Source organism: Silurus aristotelis (assembly GCF_946808225.1).
Source record: "Silurus aristotelis genome assembly, chromosome: 9".
Taxonomy (NCBI): domain Eukaryota; kingdom Metazoa; phylum Chordata; class Actinopteri; order Siluriformes; family Siluridae; genus Silurus; species Silurus aristotelis.
This window is the reverse complement of record NC_139582.1, coordinates 12,893,807-12,914,265: the sequence shown is the minus strand read 5'-3', so window position 1 is coordinate 12,914,265 and position 20,459 is coordinate 12,893,807.

Sequence of the window (20,459 nt, the reverse complement as noted above, 5' to 3'; positions counted from 1 at the left end):
ATAGATGTACAGTAGACGGCAGTAGACAGCAGTGTGGTATTACTGCTGCAGCTGCCACCACTGCTGTGACCCATATTGTGGACTGTTGCTACTTTGAACTGTGGTCGTGATTGCTACTTGCCTCAGGTCATTGGCCTCAGGTCATTGGCCACAGATCTTTGTTCTGTGTGCAAAGTCAATGACATACAGCCTGACTTCCTGTTTGGCATCTTTACTGTTAGATGTATTTTCACATTATATACAATCTGTATGGAATAGAAACAATTCCTTGTTCACGTTAGTTTAAAATTTAAAATGTCTGTGATGGTCAGCAGGAAGTGCAAATTCCAAATATTGGATTTTGGTGTGTATTCACATTCACAACTTCCTGAAAATAAAAATAAAATGACCTGTGTATTTAGCACAAATTTTTCAAATGATTTCAGAAACTAAATAACAGTTATTTTACATCTTGACAAACCAAGTTGGTGTAATCATGAAACATAATCAGAGCATGGTTCCAAAATATTTACCAAGTTTTGTAATGATGCATGTATGTATTTGATACAGCATTAATGTGTTTTTTTTTGTTTGTTTTTTTGCATTTGACCATCAAGTTTGGCAAAAAAAATTGAATCAGTTGAAGGTTGTTATAACAACAAATAGAGACTACAATAAATGTGGAATAGGATGTTTAGGAAGCACATAACAAATTTTATGGTCAGGTGTCCACATACGTTGGTCCATATAGTGTACACTGAGTATCAAACAGTGTTAAATACAGATAATAACACTGTGATGCATTGCAAATTGTCAGGGATTCACCTGCCACACCCCCCTCGGTAGCAGTCATGCTGCCTTGTTCTGCCGCTCCCAGCATTAACGAGGGCAGGTGTCTTTCATTACCGATCCCCTATAAAAGCCTCAGTTCCCATCTCACTCGTGTCGGACCTACTCAATGGCTACGGACACCGACCTAACTCAAGACTGCCAGCATTCCCCGCTGGTTCCGTGGATTACTCTTCATTCCAAACTTTCCTGACAGCGGTTTGTAACTCTCCCTGACTCCGTGTTGTGCTCTGTGTTCATGATAAACATGATCGAGCTACTCCCGCTTCCGGCTCGTGGTCTGCACCCTGACACAAATACACATACAGATTATTATACAGATCTGTTCATGCAGATTATTGCCCCTATGAGTCCATTTGAAAGTTTCTTTTTTTTTTACCACTTTCCTGAATGTTTCCTAAAATGGCTGCTGTTTTAGCAAGACAATTAACAATGAACAAATGTTGGCATTTTAGATAAAGACAACATTATCCTTTGTTTCTTTGTTTTCCTTTTAGAGTGGCATGCCATTGATCAGAGTAAAAAAAAAAAATGGATGTTCCTATCGTTCACGAGTGCAGGTGTTTGTCTGAGCTGAAAATTAGAGCATCATCTGTAAATCTCACCTGTGCAGCTCGAGAAAAAAATATATATAAAAAAATAACAGCTCATCTGTTATTGAGCAAAAGACAGGAAACAGTCATCAACATCAACAAAACCTGCTGCCCTCAATAACAAAACTTCCCAAACACTGGAGACACAAACAATCGGGAACGGCAGCTAACAGAAAACAAAGCGACGCTCTTCTCATTAATTTCGTCCCTCAGTGCTTTTTCACCGTAATTAACTTTTGACACACCGAAACAAACATAAAGCTCAATTTCCCACCCCAAAAAAATTGAGTGCTGCCAAAACACGAGCGAGTCTGTTTCATTACGCACGGCACAAAAGGAGGCAAATCAAACACATACTGATTTCAAAACACTAGTACATGTCACAATGTCAGGGAATGTATCACCACGCTGATCACATTGGCATACAAACTGCCCTAAAGTGAGAAAATTTTGACACGTTGATGTGCGGTGTACACAGTGACTAGAGAAAAATGTCAACCCACTCCACACCTCGCCTCGCTTTACACTTTAATATTAAACTTAATAAATAAAAGGTGGTCTGAACAATTCTTCTACATTATTTTTAGCGGTTTTCTCTTTTAATTTTAGCTTATACACACTCAGATAATAATTAATAATTAAATAAAAATGATTGACACCCCTAGAAAAGAAATATAAATACACCTTATGGCCAAAAGTATGTGACTTTTTAGCCATTTGTAATTTTTTCTCATACTGTTTCTATAAAGTTGGGGGCACACAAATGCATAGGATGTCTTTAGGTTTTTTTTTTCCTTTTTCCCTATACTTTAAACTTAAACTTCAAAACTTAAGTGGTTCTGGTCTCAACCCAAACTCTAAAAAATTGGTATGCAGACTTTACTCCAGACCTCCTCATTCTTCATCAGTACCTGACTTTACTAACTAACATGTGGCAGAATCTTCTGAAGCACACTTCAAAATCTAGTGCTTTTGAAATCGTCCCAGAAGAGTGGAGGTTATTCTAAAGCAAATGAGGTCTAAACGTAGAATAGGATGTTCAAAAAGCACATAGCAATTATATAATTAGGTGTCTACAAACATTTGTGCATATAATGTTATTGGAATATAATTATGTTTTAAACCAATTGTTTTCTTTAAAATATTGATGTGCCAAAATACTTCTGTGGGAAGCATTGTATGTTTACATGTTCAAAGAACATGATACTTACAATGAAACATGGAGGAGGAAGGCAGATTTGAAGAGAAGAAAAGGACAAGAACAGTACCTCTAGATTATGTTTTTCTTGACAGAGGGGGGGGGGGGGGGGGTTACTGTTGGAGAGAAAATAAGAATTGTTAAACTTTCTCATTGTTACATAAACATTTAAAGAAATTGTACAGTGTGATCAGGGTGCAGGTAGGGACTCAGGAGGGACTATATGGCAGCATAACTGAAATGAAAAGCTAAAAGGAAACACAGACATGATCTCTGGGATAAGAGCTGGACTACCACACCATCAACAAACCTGAGTGGATGCATGAGAGTGGGAGGACAACAGCATCCAAAAATCCTAGTACACCAAAATACTCTATATCCATGATCCTTCCAGATCTGCTCTTTTACCTAAGAAAAACCTACTGACAAAAGGCTTGACTAAACAAATGTATTTTCTGCCTAGACTTAAACTCTAAAACTATGTCTGAGTTCCGAACTGCTGGCTGTGACAATTCCTGCATTTGATAACTGGGAAAGTTTTACATAAGTAAGGAAAAAATAACGTCTACACCATTCAATTACTGTTGAACTGGAACCGGAATTTTTTATTTGCATACTTCCAATTATAACAAAAGTCATAGACCCATGTCATGTCATGTCTTCTTCTCGCGGCACCCCCGTGCTCAGTCACTGTCTGGCAACACTTCTGCTCTCCTCTGCTTGGTGTCCCCTCCCCCGAGGATGGTGTCTTTCTCCTTTTTTTTGGCGGTGCCAGACTGGAACAGTGCTCACTAATTAGTCTCATCAGCAACAGGTGTAGATCATTCCGTCCGGTTCCGCCCTCTGCTTGTGAACCTCTGCCAAAGTGGGGCATTATAAGAGAAAGCTCTGCCCCCTGCTGTAGTCTTCATTATTTGAACTACCAACAAATAGCCTGTAACATTTGATGGAAATAGGTGTGGTGGATAATAATCTTACAGATTATCTAGCAGATTCTCATACATAATTCATTGCTTTATACATAACAATAGAGTTTTGTAATCAATTCGAGATTTGATTAAGAGTTAGTATAGACTGTTTACAACGGGGATGATATGGTCATATTTCCTGGTTCTGGTAAGGACTCTTGCTGCTGCATTCTGGACTAATTGAAGTTTATTTATCTACTTACTAGAACATCCAGACAGTGAAGCATTACAACAGCTTAATCTAGATGTAACATAACCATTAACTATTTTTTTTCTGCATCCTGTAACAACATCATTTGGTGAAGTTCATTCTTTGCATATACCAGCTCATTAGGAAGCTGAGGTCAGAACACAGGGTCAGCCATGATACTACACCCCTGGACACATTGCTCAAGGCCCAACAATGGCAACTTGGCAGTGCTGGGATTTGAGCCCTGAACTTCCGATCAGTAATCCGTTTGAGCCACCAATTCCCCCATTAACATCATTCAACATCTGCTTACTTCAAAGAAGCTCCAATATACCAAGGATTTCAGTTTTTCACCTACTTATTTATGTAAAGTGTATGCTGTACATGTCCCTGTGAATAAGATGTTACTACAGGAAAGTACAGAGTGTATTAAACAAGTGTATTAAATATACATTTTGTGATTTGCACTACTGTCAGCTGCTGTTAGAAAACAAAAAATCTTCTGACCCATTGCAATTCTGAACTAACAACTATTTTAAAAATTTGGAAATATTTTGCAATAATGATTTAATTGTTACATGGATTAAACAACACACCAGACTTGGTGAAAAACAGTTTTTTTGTAGTTTGACCAGAAATACAATTTACTGAAAACTTTTACATTCACTGTAACAATAATGAAAACATCATTAATGTTACAAGGTGCTTTTTCTTTATTCGGTTGAAAGCCAATGCATTACACACAGCTGTCAATCTTTTTCAACCAGTGACATTACAATTTGACTGTCTCGACACAGACTGGTGTCCTGAGACCAATTGGTAATGGCCTTGTAAATCATATTTTATATCTGAGATCTGAAAGACAGGTATATTTCAATTTAATACAAGGATTTTTCAGGTAGACAGAGTCACATGTTTTTTATTTATTTATTTTTTATTATTTGTCAAGGCATAGCACTAATAATGTTTGAGCTGTTGCTAGGGAAATAATAAAGCCACCTGAATCAGACTGAATTTGTGATTCACCCCAAAAAAAGCTGGCATGTTATGTTTAAGTTACACTTGTTTTCAGTAGCCATTACTTATTATTATTATTATTATTATTATTATTATTATTATTATTATTATTATTATTATTATTATTTCTGTCCAAACAGGCTGCCCAGGTGCTTGTTCAGTCTCTTGTCATTTCAAAACTTCAAACAGGTCTTCTCCTGAACGCTATTCGTCCACTGCAAATGATCCAAAATGCAGCTGCACGACTTGTGTTTAATCAGCCCAAGTTCTCCCACACCACCCCACTGCTGTGCTCCCTTCACTGGCTTCCAGTAGCTGCACATATCAGATTTAAAACACTGATGCTTGCCTACAAGGCCAAAAATGGACCAGCGCCATCTTACCTCAGTGACCTCATCACATTTATTCATTACTAGAGACTCAAAGCACTTTTGTATGTCGCTCTGTATAAGGGCCTCTGCTAAATGCCGCAAATGTAAATGTAAATGTAAATGTATTATTATTTTAAACTGAAGTTTAAAAGGCATTGTCTAATATAGCAATAAGAAAGTGAGTATGGATATAGTCTGTTTAGTTGGTTAAAAAATATTTAGTGGCATAAATTGTACCACTGTTTTCTGACTATTGCCTTGACAAATAATAATAATAATAATAATAATAATAATAATAATAATAATAATAATAATAATAATAATAATAATATAATAATAATAATAATAATAATAATAATAATAATAATAATAATAATAATAATAATAATAATAGATTATTATAATTATATTATTATAATACAAAAAAACAAACCAAATATTATATATATATATATATATATATATATATATATATATATATATATATATATATATATATATATATATATATATATATATATATATATATTGTGGTTGCTGTATTGTTGTTGAATTTTTTGGAATTTGCTTGCCTTCCATCTCTCTCTCTCTCTCTCTCTCTCTCTCTCTCTCTCTCTCTCTCTCTCTCTCTCTCTCTCTCTCGCTCTCTCTCTTTCTCTTTTCTACTGCCTGCTGGGATTTTCTCCTTACCACTATGCACCTATGGAATATCATTGCATCTTTTCCCTGTTTTGGTGAAATCTTGTTTTGAAATAAAATATCATTATTCCTGCTGCTGCTGTTGGAACCATTCTGTGCTTTCCCCCCAACTACTGTAAAAACTTGAAAATTTTTATTCTATTCTGAAGTAAAATATATATTAGGGGTGTAACAGTACACATAATTCACGGTTTGGTATATACCAAGGTTCGGTACAATTTTAGTATAGTAGTGGAAGAAACAAACATACAAAACATTATATTGCTTATTATTATTATTAATATTTGTGATCAACATTTTTAAAGAATTTTAAATAAAATGCATGCTTGATTAAATAATATAGAAAATAATTGTATATTATATATAAATAAAATAAATAAAATGAACGCAATACACTTTTTGATGACATTGATTATATTGAGTAATTAAATTCATGGAAAAAATAAACTGAATAGTGTAAATTTTGGGTAATACAGAAGTGTGTGTGTGTGTGTGTGTGTGTGTGTGTGTGTGTGTGTGTGTGTGTGTGTGTGTGTGTGTGTGTGTTGTTTATTTAAAATTAGTCTAAAGTATTAATCTACTTTAGTGTTCTACTTATTTCAGCATGCAATAAATGTAATATATATTTAGAATCATGTCTCAGCATGAAAGCCACTGGCGTCTTCACGTCATAATCACAAGTGTTGCTTTCAGCAAAATGTAACAGGAAGTTAAAACACAAATGATCACAGACTTCTATCAGTGCAGCAGTCATTTCATTTAACACATCAAGAAACTCTTGCATTATAATGGTGGAGTTCGCTCATACCTGCTTAGAAACAATGTGGGGTAATCGATTGGGGCCAGCAGTACAGCAAGTGTTTATTGTGTTGAATTTTTGTATTTTATGACTTAACCCAACACAAGTTGCTTTAGATGTTAAGTTTACAAAGCTGAACAGCTAAATACAAACTTTTATTTCTAATAAAAATCATGAAAAACCTACTTTTTTGATGTTTGCAGTAAAGGTTGAGATGTGTGTGTATGTAATATATATATATATATATATATATATATATATATATATATATATATATATATATATATATATATATATATATATATATATATATATATATATAATCCCAGCCATTAGGGGGGCACAAGCCAGTGCACTCTTAGTGCCAGTCACAAGCCCGGATAAATAGGGAGGGTTGCGTTAGGAAGGGCATCAAGCGTAAAACATGTGCCAAATCAAATATGCGGATCACAAATGAGAATTTCATACCGGATCGGTCGAGGCCCGGGTTAACAACGACCGCCACAGGTATCGTTAGCCGACAGGGTACCGGTGGAAATTGGGCTACTGTTGGCCGAAGTAGGAGAAGGAGAGGAGGAAGACGTCTACAGAGACGGCAGGAAAAGAAGCAGTGTAGGAGAGTAGAGGTTCGGGTTGGTACTTTAAATGTGGGTACTATGACGGGTAAAGGGAGAGAGGTAGCTGATATGATGGAGAGGAGAAAGGTAGATATGCTGTGTGTTCAGGAGACCAAGTGGAAAGGGAGTAAGGCCAGGAACATTGGAGGTGGGTTTAAACTGTTTTATCATGGTGTGGATGGGAAGAGAAATGGTGTAGGGGTGATTCTGAAGGAAGAGTACAGTAAGAGTGTAGTGGAGGTGAAGAGAGTTTCTGATAGGGTGATGATCGTGAAGGTGGAAGTTGAAGGGATGATGATAAATGTCCTCAGTGCCTATGCTCCACAAGTTGGCTGTGAGATGGAGAAGAAGGAAAGATTCTGGAGTGAATTAGATGAAGTGGTAGATGGTGTACCTAGGAAAGAACGATTGGTGATTGGGGCAGACTTTAATGGGCATGTAGGTGAAGGGAACAGAGGTGATGAGGAGGTGATGGGTAGGTATGGTTTTAAGGAGAGGAATGTGGAAGGGCAGTGTAGCTAGACAGCATCGGATGGTGGTCTGTAGGATGGTTTTGGAGGCGAAGAAGAAGAGGAGGAAAGTAAGGATTGAAAGAAGAATAAGATGGTGGAAACTGAAAGAGGAAGAGTGTAGTGTGAGGTTCAGGGAAGAGGTCAGACAGGGGCTTGGTGGTGGTGAAGAGGTGCCGGATGATTGGGCAATTACTGCAGGAGTGATGAGGGAGGCAGCTAGAAAAGTACTTGGTGTGACATCTGGAAATAGAAAGCAAGACAAGGAGACGTGGTGGTGGAATGAGGAAGTGCAGGAGAGCATTAGGGGAAAGAGGTTGGCAAAACAGAAGTGGGATCGACAGAGTGATGAGAAAAGTAGGCAGGAGTACAAGGAGATGCGGCAGCAGGTAAAAAGGGATGTGGCGAAAGCCAAGGAAAATGCATATGAGGAGCTGTATAAGAGGAAGGAGAAAAGGATTTATACCGATTGGCCAGGCAGAGGGACCGAGCTGGGAAGGATGTACTGCAAGTTAGAGCAATAAAGGATGGAGAGGGAAATATGTTGACTAGTGAGGAGAGTGTGTTGAAAAGATGGAGGGAGTATTTTGAGCAGCTGATGAATGAGGAAAATCAGAGAGAGAGAAGGTTGGAGGATGTGGAGTTGGTGAAGTAGGATGTAGATAGGATTAGTAAGGAGGAAGTGAGAGCAGCGATTAAGAGGATGAAGAATGGAAAGTTGGTTGGACCAGATGACATACCGGTAGAAGCGTGGAGATGTTTAGGAGAGATAGCAGTGGAGTTTTTAACCAGATTGTTTAACAGGATTCTGGAAGGGGAGAGGATGCCTGAGGAATGGAGAAGGAGTGTGCTGGTACCGATCTTTAAGCATAAGGGAGATGTGCAGACCTGCAGTAACTACAGGGGAATTAAGTTGATCAGTCACACCATGAAGTTATGGGAAAGAGTAGTGGAAGCCAGGCTGAGAGAAGAGGTGACCATCTGTGAGCAACAGTATGGTTTCATGCAGAGGAAGAGCACCACAGATGCCTTATTTGCTTTGAGGATGTTGATGGAGAAGTATAGAGAAGGACAGAAGGAGCTGCATTGTGTATTTGTGGATTTAGAGAAAGCATACGACAGGGTGCCGAGAGAGGAGTTGTGGTATTGTATGAGGAAGTCTGGTGTGTCAGAGAAGTATGTGAGGGTGGTGCAGGACATGTATGAGGACAGTGTGACGGCAGTGAAGTGTGCAGTAGGTACGACAGACTGGTTTGCAGTGGTGATGGACAGGTTGACGGACGAGGTCAGACAGGAGTCTCCCTGGACTATGATGTTTGCAGATGATATTGTGATTTGTGGTGAAAGTAGAGAGCAGGTTGAAAAGAGCCTGGAGAGGTGGAGATATGCGAATGAAAGTCAGTAGGAGTAAGACAGAGTACATGTGTGTGAATGAGAAGGAGGGCAGTGGAGTGATGCGGTTGCAGGGAGAAGAGGTGGAGAAGGTGGAGGAGTTCAGGTACCTGGGGTCAACAGTGCAAAGTAATGGAGAGTGTGTTAGAGAAGTAAAGAAAAGAGTGCAGGCAGGGTGGAGTGGGTGGAGAAGAGTGACAGGAGTGATTTGTGATAGTAGGGTATCTGCAAGAATGAAAGGGAAAGTTTATAGGACTGTGGTGAGACCTGCGATGTTGTATGGATTAGAGACAGTGGCATTGAGTAAAAGACAGGAGGTGGAGCTGGAGGTAGCAGAGCTGAAGATGTTAAGGTTTTCATTGGAAGTGACGAGGATGGACAAGATTAGAAATGAGTTTATTAGAGGGACAGCACATGTAGGATGTTTTGGTGACAAGGTGAGGGAGGCGAGATTGAGATGGTTTGGACATGTGCAGAGAAGGGACATGAATTATATTGGTAGAAAAATGCTAAAGATGAAGCCACCAGGTAGGAGGAAAAAAGGAAGGCCAAGGAGGAGGTTCATGGATGTGGTGAGGGAAGACATGCAGGTAGTTGGTGTGAAAGAGGCAGATGTAGAGGACAGGGCGGTATGGAGACGGATGATCCGCTGTGGTGACCCCTAATGGGAGCAGCCGAAAGAAGAAGAAGAAGAAGAAGAAGAAGAGGAAGATATATAAATATATATATATATTTAAAATATATATATTTATAAATCAGAGGTATATATATATATACCTCTGATTTATTATTATGCAAATATTATTTATCATGCAAGAGCTGCTGTTCTATAAAATCAATCCACACCTTCTGACCAATCCCAGTTCAGAAATCAAAAAGGGTCAATTACACAATGCTAATCTGGCTCATAGATTGCCACACTACCCTTATGGCTTTATTACAAATGTGTAGTAAAATGTTTATAAGGATTTAATAAAAAAATATATATAGAATTTATATTATTTAATTGAAATTATTAATATTATAGAGCAAATGTCAATGTTTAATGTAACATCAGTTTAAAATAAATATTTTTGCAAGGCAAATTTTGCACATGGCAGGTGGGCGGAGCAGCATTACAAGGCACGGCTCGAACTGAATAAGAAGATCGCCCACTCTTCACCCTTATCAAGGAGACTGAAGAGTAAAAATGGAGCCACAAAGGAACACAGGTTGGAGGAACACAGGCTCCTGACTAATGCATGAATTGTCTCTCCCTTTCCCTACAGAAAGCAACGACAGAGGCTATCTACGTTAAGCCTGGAAAAAAAATGCCCTGTTACCAGCAATGCCAAGTACATGCGCGACAAGACTGGAACAGTGACCGGCAAGGACGCAGGACCAGCAGTGCTGACACCAGGGTGCTCGTTCCAAGGGACAAGTCCATGCCCACCAATCCAGGAGCGGGGCCAGCACCCCTAGTTAGAGAACCATGGCTGGCTGGGTGCACCATGCACGCGCCTACACAGCCGCGTACCCCGACCCTCAGTGTGAGGCTGGATGGAAAAATCACTGAAGCACTGCTAGACTCTGACAGTAACATCAGTTTGTTTCCTAACCTACCTCTACTCTTAGGCGAAGACTGGCCAGGGTTCCAGAAGCAGCAATTCATCACTTGGGGGAAGGCGAAAAGTAGTAGGGGTCGGAAACCGCTACGTCGGGCGTGGAAACAGACCCATACAGCATTGATGGCTCGTGAGCGGGAAGCACAGGACACTGGAGCAGAGGGTAAGTCTGATCTTAATAATAATACAATAATTCTCTGTCCAATGTATGTTGCCAGGCATCCCATGAGGGCAACTTCAGGTGGCAACAGATAGAAGACAACCACCTGATGTATTGCTGGAGCAAAGTAGTACAGGTGGAGGGTAGAAGTGACCAACCGCTACCCCACTTATACTTTACAGTGATAAACAGGCTCCTGTATTACCACATGGAATGTCAGGAAAAGGCCTGTGATCTTTTGGTGCTCCCAAGAATGAAGACAGGCTTGGTGATGCACCTAGCGCACATGCACCCGTTGGGGAGACATTGGGGCCAAGGAACATGCTGGATAAAAGATAGGAGCCATTGGCCAAGGATGGAGGCGGAAGTACGGCGCTTCTGCCAAAGCTGCCCCAAGTGTCAACACACCACGCCCACTAAGAAAGACCACAACGAAGAACATCGGAAACGATCTAATGCTAATCTTCAGTCAAGTGGGAATCCCGAAGGACCTACTTCCTTTTTTTTTACATACCATATGTAACATATAGACTAATGTTTGTGCACTTCTAATAATCGCATATACAGTGCCTTGCGAAAGTATTCGCCCCCCTTGAACTTTGCGACCTTTTGCCACATTTCAGGCTTCAAACATAAAGATATAAAACTGTAATTTTTTTGTGAAGAATCAACAACAAGTGGGACACAATCATGAAGTGGAACGAAATTTATTGGATATTTCAAACTTTTTTAACAAATAAAAAACTGAAAAATTGGGCATGCAAAATGATTCAGCCCCCTTAAGTTAATACTTTGTAGCGCCACCTTTTGCTGCAATTACAGCTGTAAGTCGCTTGGGGTATGTCTGTATCATTTTTGCCAATTCCTCCTTGCAAAACAGCTTGAGCTCAGTGAGGTTGAATGGAGAGCATTTGTGAACAGCAGTTTTCAGTTCTTTCCACAGATTCTCGATTGGATTCAGGTCTGGACTTTGACTTGGCCATTCTAACACCTGGATATGTTTATTTGTGAACCATTCTATTGTAGATTTTGCTTTATGTTTTGGATCATTGTCTTGTTGGAACACAAATCTCCAGAATGGTCCTGTATTTGGCTCCATCCATCTTCCCATCAATTTTAACCATCTTCCCTGTCCCTGCTGAAGAAAAGCAGGCCCAACCATGATGCTGCCACCACCATGTTTGACAGTGGGGATGGTGTTTTCAGGGTGATGAGCTGTGTTGCTTTTATGCCAAACATAACATTTTGCATTGTTGCCAAAAAGTTCGATTTTGGTTTCATCTGACCAGAGCACCTTCTTCCACATGTTTGGTGTGTCTCCCAGGTGGCTTGTGGCAAACTTTAAACGACACTGTTTATGGATATCTTTAAGAAATGGCTTTCTTCTTGCCACTCTTCCATAAAGGCCAGATTTGTGCAGTATACGACTGATTGTTGTCCTATGGACAGAGTCTCCCACCTCAGCTGTAGATCTCTGCAGTTCATCCAGAGTGATCATTGGGGGCTGCATCTCTGATCAGTCTTCTCCTTGTGAGCTGAAAGTTTAGAGGGACAGCCAGGTCTTGGTAGATTTGCAGTGGTCTGATACTCCTTCCATTTCAATATTATCACTTGCACAGTGCTCCTTGGGATGTTTAAAGCTTGGGAAATCTTTTTGTATCCAAATCCGGCTTTAAACTTTTCCACAACAGTATCTCGGACCTGCCTGGTGTGTTCCTTGTTCTTCATGATGCTCTCTGCACTTTAAACTGACCTCTGAGACTATCACAGTGCAGGTGCATTTATACAGAGACTTGATTACACACAGGTAGATTCTATTTATCATCATTAGTCATTTGGGTCAACATTGGATCATTCAGAGATCCTCACTGAACTTGCTGCACTGAAAGTAAAGGGGCTGAATAATTTTGCACACCCAATTTTTCGCGTTTTTTATTTCTTAAAAAAGTTTGAAATATCCAATATATAATTGGATATTTGTTCCACTTCATGATTGTGTCCCACTTGTTGTTGATTCTTCACAAAAAATTACAGTTTCATATCTTTATGTTTGAAGCCTGAAATGTGGCAAAAGGTCGCAAAGTTCAAGGGGGCCGAATACTTTCGCAAGGCACTGTATGTGCTCCAGTTCCACGTCCTCACAAAAGTGTGAAGGGTCACTTGAGTTTCTTCTCTCCAACCTTAACACACCAATTTTTCATAGAGTTAGCTTTGTGCACAGAGGAATTGTCATTCTGGAACAGTTTTGTGTTTCTAAACAAAAAGTAAAGGTAGCGAGGAGAACATCTGTAGTGCTACAGCATACCAGGATTTGGTAGGAACAGTTTGGAGAGGAACTACATATGTCAGGGTGCACACACATTTGGCTAGCTACTGAAAATAAACTATTCAGACTCTCTCGGCCAATTGTGTTCTATCAGCTGATTTATGTTTAGTTTCCTATTATTAGGTCTAAACATTATTTTCTGCCTTCTGACATAATGCTGTCTAATCTAAAGAAATTCTCGGTTTTTACAAAAGAACAGTATGTGCAACCTTAACCCCAGTGGCGGGCGGTCAGGGCCAGCAAATTATTTTCTGCTGGCAGAAGCACTGACCTACATTTACAACCCAAATTCTAATATTTGTAACATTAAATTGTATTAATTTATTATAATTATCCATCCATCCATCCATTCATCCATCCATCCATCCATCTTCTCCCACTTATCCGTAATTCAGGTCGCGGGGGCAGCAGTCTAAGCAGGCCTCCGCCTTCGACTGCTGCCCAATCCTGACAGCACCGTCCCTTACGGTCCCTCCTGCAGGTGGTGAGCCCACGGGAAGACGGCCCCACGTCACTCCGATGTCACGGACCTTGATATTTCCCTCGTAAGGGACCCCCGGAGCATAGAGGGTTAAGGGCCTTGCTCAAGGGCCCAAGAGTGGCAGGTTGGCGATAACGGGGGTTGAACCCCAGACCTTCCGATCGGCAACCCAGCGCCTTAACCGCTGGAGCCACCACTCCCCCTTATTATAATTATATAATTATAATTTATTTATTTAAGCTAGACATCGTGAGAGGAGGTCGGCCAACTCTGAAGCTTTTGTTGTTGCCTCCAGACCAGTGAATACAGTGAATTACAGGCTCTAAAAAGCAGTGCAAATTATGACTCTGCATCTCTGGTGAATAGGATGTATTTTATTGAAATGTTTTATGTTTTTTTTATAGTATTACACAAAGATTGATTCTAAACTGCTCCAGATTATGTAGTTGGCACAGTAGAGGTTTGGAGTTGTCTTAACTGGGTTTCTTGCTTTAGTTAAACGGTATTCACCCTCCATATGTGAAATGCCTCTTTCTCTGTAATGCCACATGTGGTTATATTGCGTTTTTGTATAGTATTGAGGGTTTCTATAATCGTGACTTTATAGTGGTTGTATTAAGAGGTGGATTAAGTTGGGTAAATGCCCCCTACTAAAGGTTCAGTTACCAAATGCACGGCCCGCCACTGCCTAACCCTCATATCCATGTGTTTTTTATTCCTCAAACTGTACAAATTTAGAAATACACAATTATTGAGAATCGTAGAGAACAATATTTAAAGCTGAATTCTTTCCATTGTATCAGATGTATGGATTAGCCCTATGATTTGGAGAACTTTAAATAAGTTAGCACTATACAAATTCTCAATGAATACAAGTAAACAACAAAAAAGAAAAAAAAAAAAAAAAAAAAAAAACAAGAAAAAAAAATTCACAATAGGTTTTTTAAACTGTCTGATATTAATCTAGCAGTGTAAAAGCTTTACCCATTTATTTAATACATTTTACATTAGTATCAACTCGATCTTTAGCTTCACTTTATTATCTCACCTATTATTATTTCACACCCATTCTGTCAGGGTAAAGAGAGAAGGTACTCTAGTTCATTATTGTGAAATATGTTAAATGCAATAAGTAACCGAATTTAAAAAGCAAGTTTTTAGAATATACTTTCACATCTATGAATGTAATTATAATTATAATTATAAAGACATTCTATACTAAATATAAGTTCTGAAATGTCTTTCCTGTTGTAGTTCCACAAAGACAACAAGAAATGTAATGACATACCATCTATAACAGTATTATCTTGTACCTTAAAAGGAGCTTTATAAACAGGTGTATTCAATCCTTATTGAATGCGCATATCATCTTCAGTCATATGCATTTTTATGGTTCTGCAGTCGACAGTTGGGAAGATTTTCCATTAGATTTAGTCCACTTCTATTACAGTTGTAGTAAATTACTTTAATAAAAGATGCATAATCTATTTTTGTAGCCTTTTTTAAACTGCATGCAGTTTACACAAGAATAAACACTTGTGTCAGGAACATTAGCTTTTATTTATTTTTTATCTTTTTTATGAAAGTGCATGGCTTGTATGCTTTCAGAGTTTGCATGGCTAGCTCTGTCATTAGCTTGTCCAAGTCTGTAGCGATGTTCAAGATGGCTGCCGCGTCAGCAGTGCCATATGGTTTTCCTGGCATGTGTTTTGCCTCCGCCGGACACACAGACGGTGCTCACAAAAACAAACTGCATGTTGGTCAAAGGCCCTAAGGTGCAAGATCAGGAGGGAATGACACACACACACACCAGACACAAGCACACACACATGCATAAACAAGTCTCACATAAACAGCGCTGCAGGACTGACTGTCATTGAGCCCCTGCTGCCACGCACCATTAGCAAATATGGATTTTTGCACTTTTTTTCTTCACGCATGGTGTCAATGTATTACAGACAACCAGAGTGTGTACACCTCACGCATTACATCATGCTCCTATAATCTGTTTTTAATATATTTATTTGCTTGTTTCCTATTCGTCCATGACAGTTCTCCCTACAACAACAGGGCAGTAGAACGTTCAGGTTCAGGAATGCAATGCTTCTGAATACATTTTCCATAATGGCGGCTAAAAATGTGCTGCGTTCACTGTACTGCATTGCTCCCTGCTTATATCCCCAAACTTGTTTTTCCCCCTCTTAACACTGTTTGACAACACTGTATACTGAATTCTCAATATGAGTATCCTCATTGCTCCGTGCCTACTTTGTATTGGTGATGGGGGATGGGAGAAAAATAAAGTGTATTTTTCCAGAAGGCATTTTCCAACTGCAAGGATTCTGCTGGTAAAATAAAAGTTTTAAACTCAAACTTAAAGCTGTTGTTGTTTTTTACTCTGAGAACGAATGTAGAAGAGTTGTCATGCCTGAAGAGATATTTTTGAAAAATTCCCATGTATTTAAAAACTCGAGTCATATTAAATCAGCGTATAGCCACAGGATTAGTCACGACTAATTATAAACACATAAGTATGCTGGCAATAAAAAATAAAAAAATAATAAATAAAAAAAAAATTATATACAATAAAAATCATGATACTTGATACTTAGAAATGTTTATAGATTCCTAAGAAAAAAAAAAAAAAGCTTTATATTATTTGACTCTCACATGATATGTTTAAAAAGATTTAATATATTACTAAGTCTTGTGTAAGTAAAAAAGGATTAGAAATTGGTGAGGAATTTCTGCAAAGGGAAACAGAAAAAAACTATCAATAAAACTGGCCTGAAAAGCTTTAATTGCGATGATATTAGTGCAATCTATCAGTAATATAGTGGAAAATCTATACAGGTGTGAAGAAAATCCACCTCGCTGCTCTGCTTTATGAAGTGTAATCTCTCTCCGGCATGGCCGCTGCAGATGGCCTCCATTTTTCAGCTCATTTGATGGGGAATGATGGTGTCAAAATATAAAAAAACGGCACTATTTTTACACCAAATATCCATCACAAACGCAGTGCACATCTTCAGCCGGGGGAATCCAAGGCTCGCCTAAACCCCGAAGTCATATACTGTGAACCTGGCTTCATTTCACATGGCCATGCTGTAATCAAACTGGCCTTACGGGTAACACAGACGCTGTTAATCTAAAGATGTTCCCTCATGTATAGTCTGTAAATGTAACTCTGCTTCTTCATAAAGGAAATAAAACATGCAAAGTATCATTACGATTATTAGACCTGGGATTTGTATAGGAACATTCGGGGATTATCGAGGTATTAGAGAACAACTTTTCATTTTCATAAAGGCCAATGTTATATAACACTGGCAACAAGCGTTTAAATATACAGATATAGATAGACTTTCCAACTACCTAGCTAACAAGATGTATATATATATATTTTTTACTTACTAAAAATCTTTTAAAAGAGTAATTATTTAAAAATTAAAGGTGAATTTAAAATGTAGCAATGAAATATTTATTTTAATTTAATAGTTTATTTTTAATTTGCAGCGCATAGCACATACCTGCTCATAGCAATAAAGACTTATTCACTTCCATGATTGTGTAGTCATGTAGTCTTTGTTCTCAATTTTGTTCTGTCACCACACCTGTTTTGTCAGTTTAATCTATCTATCTATCTATCTATCTATCTATCTATCTATCTATCTATCTATCTATCTATCTATCTATCTATCTATCTATCTATCTATCTATCTATCTATCTATCTATCTATCTATCTATCTATCTATCTATCCAGTGTTGTGCTCGTTACTAAAAAAATAGTAATAATCGCCACGGCTGCTCATCAGGGACAAATTCACACCATTCACCTTAACTGTTGATTTGTGTAAAGCTGCTTTGAGACAATGTCTGTTGTGAAAAGCGCTATACAAATAAACTTGACTTGACTTGAACTAGTTACAGTTATTAGTTACTTCATTCAAAAAGTAACTCTGTTACTTTGTTAATTACTTACACCAAAAAGTAATGCGTTACTGTTAAAAGTAACTTTTTAGTTACTTTTTTAAAGAAAGTTCTTTAATGTTCCCATTAATGCCCTTTTATGCGTTATGGTCTACAAACAAAAAAACTGACTTAAACACAAAGTAATTTTTAAACACTATTTTATAAAAGTCAGACCCACACAAACTGAATATATCACAAGGACTTCTGAAATAAACTACAAAACAAGCTGAATAATACATTCACAATCAAAAACTAAAGTGGCTTCTGCTGTTGTGTTGAGCTCTTAAAAATGTTCCTTTTACAGCTGAAGTAGGAAAACTATCAACAATGTAGAACAGAACGCCGGATTAGCTTCTAGCTTCTAGCATGGGGGTCCTGGAGCAGCTTCAACAGATTGGAGTTGCTGTTTATCACAGTAGATACGAGCTTCGAACCAGAAAGACACATTTGACTTTAAAGTTTTTGTCTTTATACTTAACTAAAGTGAAATAATGAGCGTATTTCCACTTTGAGAAACTCGTCTTGCTCTCGCCTCGCCTCGCCATTACTGCCGGACAGACCTGAATAAACGGAGACACGCCCACAGTGCGTCTTCTTCGTGTTTACAGAGGTTTATCCACCAATCCTACAATGCAACGCTGCTGTAAGAAAGTTAGGCTGTAGTCTACACTTCAGCTGAAATTTATTCATTTATAAAAGTAACGGGTAACGCACCATACGGTAACGGTAACAGAGTTACTTTATTTTTGAAAGTAACGTGTTACAGTATTAGTTACTGTTAAAAGTAACGCGTTACTGGTAGTCTTTGTTCTCAATTTTTTTCTGTCTCCACCCCTGTTTTGTCAGTTTAATCTATCTATCTATCTATCTATCTATCTATCTATCTATCTATCTATCTATCTATCTATCTATCTATCTATCTATCTATCTATCCATCCATCCATCCATCCATCCATCCATCCATCCATCCATCCATCCATCCATCCATCCATCCATCCATCCATCTATAATATAATATAACACTATAAAAAGCAACAGAGTTTAAATTATTCTGTTGTTTAGAGCTCAGAATCAAAAACATTCAATGCAATAATCAGCCATAAATGTCATATATTTGCTAATAATAAAAAAAGGATCAAATGATAATCCCAGCATTACACAAATCACTATATGAACATTGAGGAACTTTATTACCCAAAAATGTCGGCGTGAATTTTCCCAGCGTTTAGTGCAGAAGATGAGACATGACAACATGTTAAAGACTTCTAAACGTTTCTCAGCACCAGCACAAGGAGCTCCGTGCTCTCCCCACATCCCATCTCATCGCTTTCAAAGGTTCTCTGGAAGTGTTTGTGAACTCCGGCTTGTCTTTGGAGAGCCCAGCTCCCTTTGAACCGGCGGTGAGACAAAAAAAAGAGCTTTCTGAAGAAATAATGGTTGTTTATATGGAGTGCGCTGTGAGGAGCTGTCAGACAGGGCCTTTAACTTGATTTGCTGGAGTGCCGGAGAAGCGGGACTTCAGGGAGGTGAATCATGGATCGTCAGAAATCAATTCTCAGGACAGCTCTCATGGGAGAACCCGTGCCATCAACGGCGGTAAAAATGAATAAACCAGAGTTTCAGCAAAACATCATCTGCAATGTAATGTGCTGCTGCTATTTACTAAAGTCATACTGATATAAAGGACCAGTCCAATGGTCAATAGGAAATCCCCTGAGGCCTCAGATTATTGCTCCATTCCCCAGTTTTAATTCTAAGGTATTTTCCTGTGGCTCTGAAGCGCTTCAAGTAATTGAAGGTATAAAACATATTCATAATACATGAAGCCAGAAAAAAAACACACTGTTGTGACTTGGTTCATAAAAATACATTTGTCAAAAAATATAAATTAATCTACACAAATGATTTTTGTAATGTAATTTGCATTTACATTTAAGGCATATGTCAAAGACCCTAATCCAGAATAAGTGATTATTCAAGAATGTAGGTTTTCAGACATTGTTTTGAGACAAATAGTGACTCAGCTCTTTAGACATCAAGTGCCTACTCCACCAGTTCAGTGACAGAACAGAGAAGAGTACCCTGAGGGATGGTAGGACCTGTCAAGCAGTGGTTGAGATTTTGAGGGAGTGTGGTGCATTGCAAAGTGAAATAAGTTGTAAGTGGTAGGGGTGTAGGTACATTTTTGGCTGTATAGGCAAGCATCACTGTTAAATCTGATGTGATCTATTAGAGGAAGCCAGTGGAGGTAACGTAGCAGTAAGGTGGTGTGGGATAACGTAGGGAGAATTATAACAATTTGTGTGGCTGCATTCTGGAACAGTTGCAGCAGTCAAATGTCTTTCAGATGAAGATCTGCCAGGAGCAAGCTACAGTAGTCCAGTCTTAAAATGACAAGGGATTTAACAAGCACCTAAGCGACCTAAGATTGTAAAGAAAAAATAGACATGAGCATGGTAGATTAGCATTGATAGAAAGACAGTTGATTGTCCACAGTTAAAACAAGGTTGCATCAATGATCAAATCAAATTATTATTTTCTCACTTAATAACTTAAAACAATCAAGCACCCAAACAAGCAAACAAACAACTAAAGAGACAAGTAAACAAACACCTGTAACAAGCAAACAAACAACAAATAAAACAAGCAAACAACCACCTAAGCAAGCAAACAAACATATCACCAGACACACAAACAAGCAACCACCTAAACAAGCAAACAAACAACTAAACAG